The sequence below is a fragment of the Oncorhynchus clarkii genome, chromosome 24, assembly GCF_045791955.1.
Source record: "Oncorhynchus clarkii lewisi isolate Uvic-CL-2024 chromosome 24, UVic_Ocla_1.0, whole genome shotgun sequence".
Taxonomy (NCBI): domain Eukaryota; kingdom Metazoa; phylum Chordata; class Actinopteri; order Salmoniformes; family Salmonidae; genus Oncorhynchus; species Oncorhynchus clarkii.
Window position 1 is genome coordinate 20,704,805 of NC_092170.1, and position 7,067 is coordinate 20,711,871.

Sequence of the window (7,067 nt, forward strand, 5' to 3'; positions counted from 1 at the left end):
CAGGATGGCCTCCATTTTGTATATCGATGTGATCTCAATATCATGTTACAGTACTGGCTATATCAAAACGGAGGATTGTATAAACAATGAGCTTTTAAAAAATAAATCAGACTTTTTAGTACCATGTCCTCACATGACATGAACATTTATCAAGCTGTTGAATTTTTGCCATCTCTCTGTTGATGATATTTGGGCCTGGAAGGCTGATGAAATTATACAGATATTAGCACATTTACACATACCTCCGGCTGGGACTAAAAGCCGATCTGGAAGAATTCAGATAAGCAGACCTTTAAAGTGACAGACAGGAAATTGTATTTGCATTCGGGAAAGTATTCAGACCCCTTGCCCTTTTCCACATTTTGTTATGTTACAGCCTTATTCTAAAATGTATTAAAATAAGGAGTACCATTTTTACTCATCAATCTACACACAATACCCCACAATGGCAAAGCGAAAACAGGTTTTTAGACATTTTTGAAAATGTATTAAAAATAGAAATACCTTGTTTACATAATTATTCCGACCCTTTGCTATGAGACTCAAAATTGAGCTCAGGTGCACCCTGTTTACATTGATCATCCTTGAGATTTTTTTTTACAACTTGGAGTCCACCTGTGGTAACTTCAATTGATTGGACATGATTTGGAAAGGCACACACCTGTCTATGTAAGGTCCCACAGTTGACAGTGCATTTCAGAGCATAAACCAAGCCATGAGGTCGAAGGAATTGTCTGTAGAGCCCTTGAGACCGGATTGTGTCGAGGCACAGATCTGGGGAATGGTACCAAAAAGTGTCTGCAGCATTGAAGGTCCCCAATAATACAGTGGCCTCCATCCTTCTTAAATGTAAGAAGTTTGGAACCACCAAGACTCTACCTAGAGCCGGCCGCCCGGCCAAACTGAGAAATCGGGGGAGAACGACCTTGGTCAGGAGATGACCAAGAACCTGATGGTCACTGACAGAGCTCCAGAGTTCCTCTGTGGAGATGGGAGAACCTTCCAGAAGGACAAGCATGTTTACACCCCTCCACCAATCAGGTCTTTATGGTAGAGCGGCCAGACGGAAGACACTCCTTAGTAAAAGGCACATGGCAGACCGCTTTGAGTTTGCCAAAAGGCACCAAAAAGACTCTCAGACCATGAGAAACAAGATTCTCTGGTCTGATGAAACCAAGATTGAACTCTTTGGCCTAAATGTCAAGCATCACGTCTGGAGGAAACTCGGCACTGCTCATCACCTGGCCAATACCATCCCTCCGGTGAAGCATGGTGGTGGCAGCATCATGCTGTGGGGATGTTTTTCAGGGGCAGAGAATGGGAGACTAGTCAGGATCGAGGGAAAGATGAACAGCGCAAAGTACAGAGAGCTACAGAGAGATATCGTTGATGAAAACCTTCTCCAGGGTGCTCAGGACCTCAGACTGGGGTGAAGGTTCACCTTCCAACAGGACAAAGACCCTAAGCACACAGCCAAGACAACGTAGGAATGGCTTCGGAACAAATCTCTGAATGTCCTTGAGTGGCCCAGACAGAGTCCGGACTTGAACCCGATCGAACATCTCTGGAGAGAACTGAAAATAACTGTGCAGCGACGCTCCTCATCTGACCTGACAGCTTGAGAGGATCTGCAGAGAAGAATGGGAGAAACTCCCCAAACACAGGTTTGCCAAGCCTGTAGTGTCATACCCAAGAAGACTCGAGTCTGTAATCACTGCCAAAGGTGCTTTAGCAAAGTACTGAGTAAAGGGCCTAAATACTTATGTAAATGTGATATTTAATTTATATATATATATATATATATACACACACACACACAGTGGGGCAAAAAAGTATTTAGTCAGCCACCAATTGCAAGTTCTCCCACTTAAAAAGATTAGAGGCCTGTAATATTCATCATAGGTACACTTCAACTATGACAGACAAAAATTTTTATGAATTTATTTGCAAATTATGGTGGAAAATAAGTATTTGGTCAATAACAAACGTTTCTCAATACTTTATATACCCTTTGTTGGCAATGACAGAGGTCAAACGTTTTCTGTAAGTCTTCACAAGGTTTTCACACACTGTTGCTGGTATTTTGGCCCATTCCTCCATGCAGATCTCCTCTAGAGCAGTGATGTTTTGGGGCTGTTGCTGGGCAACACGGACTTTCAACTTCCTCCAAAGAATTTCTATGGGGTTGAGATCTGGAGACTGGCTAGGCCACTCCAGGACCTTGGTATGCTTCTTACGAAGCCACTCCTTCGTTGCCCGGGTGGTGTGTTTGGGATCATTGTCATGCTGAAAGACCCAGCCACGTTTCATCTTCAATGCCCTTGCTGATGAAAGGAGGTTTTCACTCAAAATCTCACGATACATGGCCCCATTCATTCTTTCCTTTACACGGATCAGTCGTCCTGGTCCCTTTGCAGAAAAACAGCCCCAAAGCATGATGTTTCCACCCCCATGATTCACAGTAGGTATGGTGTTCTTTGGATGCAACTCAGCATTCTTTGTCCTCCAAACATGACAAGTTGTTTTTACCAAAAAGTTATTTTTTGGTTTCATCTGACCATATGACATTCTCCCAATCTTCTTCTGGATCATCCAAATGCTCTCTAGCAAACTTCAGACTGGCCTGGACACGTCTGGCACTGCAGGATTTGAGTCCCTGGCGGTGTAGTGTGTAGGCTTTGTTACTTTGGTCCCAGCTCTCTGCAGGTCATTCCCTAGGTCCCCCCGTGTGGTTTTGGGATTTTTGCTCACTGTTCTTGTGATCATTTTGACCCCACAGGGTGAGATCTTGCGTGGAGCCCCAGATCGAGGGAGATTTTCAGTGGTCTTCTATGTCTTCCATTTCCTAATAATCGCTCCCACAGTTGATTTCTTCAAACCAAGCTGCTTACCTATTGCAGATTCAGTCTTCCCAGCCTGGTGCAGGTCTACAATTTTGTTTTTTGGTGTCCTTTGACAGCTCTTTGGTCTTGGCCATAGTGGAGTTTGGAGTGTGACTGTTTGAGGTTGTGGACAGGTGTATTTTATACTGATAACAAGTTCAAACAGGTGCCATTAATACAGGTAACGAGTGGAGGACAGAGGAGCCTCTTAAAGAAGAAATTACAGGTTTGTGAGAGCCAGAGATCTTGCTTGTTTGTAGGTGACCAAATACTTATTTTCCACCATAATTTGCAAATAAATTCATTAAAAATCGTACAATGTGGATTTTTTTTCTCATTTTGTCTGTCATAGTTGAAGTGTACCTATGATGAAAATTACAGGCCTCATCTTTTTAAATGGGAGAACTTGCACAATTGGTGGCTGACTAAATACTTTTTTTGCCCCACTGTATGTATGTGTGTGTGTGTGTGTGTGTGTATATATATATATATATATATACACTGCTCAAAAAAATAAAGGGAACACTTAAACAACACAATGTAACTCCAAGTCAATCACACTTCTGTGAAATCAAACTGTCCACTTAGGAAGCAACACTGATTGACAATAAATTTCACATGCTGTTGTGCAAATGGAATAGACAACAGGTGGAAATTATAGGCAATTAGCAAGACACCGCCAATAAAGGAGTGGTTCTGCTGGTGGGGACCACAGACCACTTCTCAGTTCCTATGCTTCCTGGCTGATGTTTTGGTCACTAGTGGTAGCATGAGATGGAGTCTACAACCCACACAAGTGGCTCAGGTAGTGCAGCTCATCCAGGATGGCACATCAATGCGAGCTGTGGCAAGAAGGTTTGCTGTGTCTGTCAGCGTAGTGTCCAGAGCATGGAGGCGCTACCAGGAGTCAGGCCAGTACATCAGGAGACGTGGAGGAGGCCGTAGGAGGGCAACAACCCAGCAGCAGGACCGCTACCTCCGCCTTTGTGCAAGGAGGAGCACTGCCAGAGCCCTGCAAAATGACCTCCAGCAGGCCACAAATGTGCATGTGTCTGCTCAAACGGTCAGAAACAGACTCCATGAGGGTGGTATGAGGGCCCGACATCCACAGGTGGGGGTTGTGCTTACAGCCCAACACCGTGCAGGACGTTTGGCATTTGCCAGAGAACACCAAGATTGGCAAATTCACCACTGGTGCCCTGTGCTCTTCACAGATGAAAGCAGGTTCACACTGAGCACATGTGACAGACGTGACAGAGTCTGGAGACGCCGTGGAGAACGTTCTGCTGCCTGCAACATCCTCCAGCATGACCGGTTTGGCGGTGGGTCAGTCATGGTGTGGGGTGGCATTTCTTTGGGGGGCCGCACAGCCCTCCATGTGCTCGCCAGAGGTAGCCTGACTGCCATTAGGTACCGAGATGAGATCCTCAGACCCCTTGTGAGCCCATATGCTGGTGCGGTTGGCCCTGGGTTCCTCCTAATGCAAGACAATGCTAGACCTCATGTGGCTGGAGTGTGTCAGCAGTTCCTGCAAGAGGACGGCATTGATGCTATGGACTGGCCCACCCGTTCCCCAGACCTTAATCCAATTGAGCACATCTGGAACATCATGTCTCGCTCCATCCACCAACGCCACGTTGCACCACAGACTGTCCAGGAGTTGGAGGATGCTTTAGTCCAGGTCTGGGAGGACATCCCTCAGGAGACCATCCGCCACCTCATCAGGAGCATGCCCAGGCGTTGTAGGGAGGTCATACAGGCACGTGGAGGCCACACACTACTGAGCCTAATTTAGACTTGTTTTAAGGACATTACATCAAAGTTGGATCAGCCTGTAGTGTGGTTTTCCACTTTAATTTTGAGTGTGACTCCAAATCCAGACCTCCATGGGTTGATAAATTTGATTTCCATTGATAATTTTTGTGTGATTTTGTTGTCAGCACATTCAACTATGCAAAGAAAAAGGTATTCATTAAGAATATTTCATTCATTCAGATCTAGGATGTGTTATTTTAGTGTTCCCTTTAAATTTTTGAGCAGTGTGTTTGAGCAGCATTTATTCAAAAATATATATATACAGTGCCTTGCGAAAGTATTCGGCCCCCTTGAACTTTGCGACCTTTTGCCACATTTCAGGCTTCAAACATAAAGATATAAAACTGTATTTTTTTGTGAAGAATCAACAACAAGTGGGACACAATCATGAAGTGGAACGACATTTATTGGATATTTCAAACTTTTTTAACAAATCAAAAACTGAAAAATTGGGCGTGCAAAATTATTCAGCCCCTTTACTTTCAGTGCAGCAAACTCTCTCCAGAAGTTCAGTGAGGATCTCTGAATGATCCAATGTTGACCTAAATGACTAATGATGATAAATACAATCCACCTGTGTGTAATCAAGTCTCCGTATAAATGCACCTGCACTGTGATAGTCTCAGAGGTCCGTTAAAAGCGCAGAGAGCATCATGAAGAACAAGGAACACACCAGGCAGGTCCGAGATACTGTTGTGAAGAAGTTTAAAGCCGGATTTGGATACAAAAAGATTTCCCAAGCTTTAAACATCCCAAGGAGCACTGTGCAAGCGATAATATTGAAATGGAAGGAGTATCAGACCACTGCAAATCTACCAAGACCTGGCCGTCCCTCTAAACTTTCAGCTCATACAAGGAGAAGACTGATCAGAGATGCAGCCAAGAGGCCCATGATCACTCTGGATGAACTGCAGAGATCTACAGCTGAGGTGGGAGACTCTGTCCATAGGACAACAATCAGTCGTATATTGCACAAATCTGGCCTTTATGGAAGAGTGGCAAGAAGAAAGCCATTTCTTAAAGATATCCATAAAAAGTGTCGTTTAAAGTTTGCCACAAGCCACCTGGGAGACACACCAAACATGTGGAAGAAGGTGCTCTGGTCAGATGAAACCAAAATTGAACTTTTTGGCAATAATGCAAAACGTTATGTTTGGCATAAAAGCAACACAGCTGAACACACCATCCCCACTGTCAAACATGGTGGTGGCAGCATCATGGTTTGGGCCTGCTTTCCTTCAGCAGGGACAGGGAAGATGGTTAAAATTGATGGGAAGATGGATGGAGCCAAATACAGGACCATTCTGGAAGAAAACCTGATGGAGTCTGCAAAAGACCTGAGACTGGGACGGAGATTTGTCTTCCAACAAGACAATGATCCAAAACATAAAGCAAAATCTACAATGGAATGGTTCAAAAATAAACATATCCAGGTGTTAGAATGGCCAAGTCAAAGTCCAGACTTGAATCCAATCGAGAATCTGTGGAAAGAACTGAAAACTGCTGTTCAAATGCTCTCCATCCAACCTCACTGAGCTCGAGCTGTTTTGCAAGGAGGAATGGGACAAAATTTCAGTCTCTCGATGTGCAAAACTGATAGAGACATACCCCAAGCGACTTACAGCTGTAATCGCAGCAAAAGGTGGCGCTACAAAGTATTAACTTAAGGGGGCTGAATAATTTTGCACGCCCAATTTTTCAGTTTTTGATTGTTAAAAAAGTTTGAAATATCCAATAAATGTCGTTCCACTTCATGATTGTGTCCCACTTGTTGTTGATTCTTCACAAAAAAATACAGTTTTATATCTTTATGTTTGAAGCCTGAAATGTGGCAAAAGGTCGCAAAGTTCAAGGGGGCCGAATACTTTCGCAAGGCACTGTATATTAAAAACGTTTTTTGCTTTGTGACTATGGGTTATTGTGTGTACATTGATGAGGGGGAAAAAACAATTTAATTTTAGAATAAGGCTGTAACGTTACAAAATATGGAAAAAGTCAAGGGGTCGGAATACTTTCCGAATGCGCTGTATGTAAATAAGAACAATCCCTTTAGTAAATTAAAGAAATTAATTCCTTCGTAAATGTTCCCAATCAAGACTTAGAGGGCAAACAACATTTCATGCAAGGACTTTCATTTGACTGGATATCGGGGACCCATTCAAGGATTAATTGCATAATTTACCGATGCAGTGGAGTGATTGACTGCTTTGTGTGAACAGCATTTCATATTCATGGCAACACACAAAGAGAGGCCTCTTTGCTAATTTATGTGTGCAGTGTGCAATAATCACAGTGGACAGCCGTCCTAATATTAATGAGTGAGCATGGAGAATGGATCAGTACTGTTTGCAGTCATCTTAGGAATCTTCA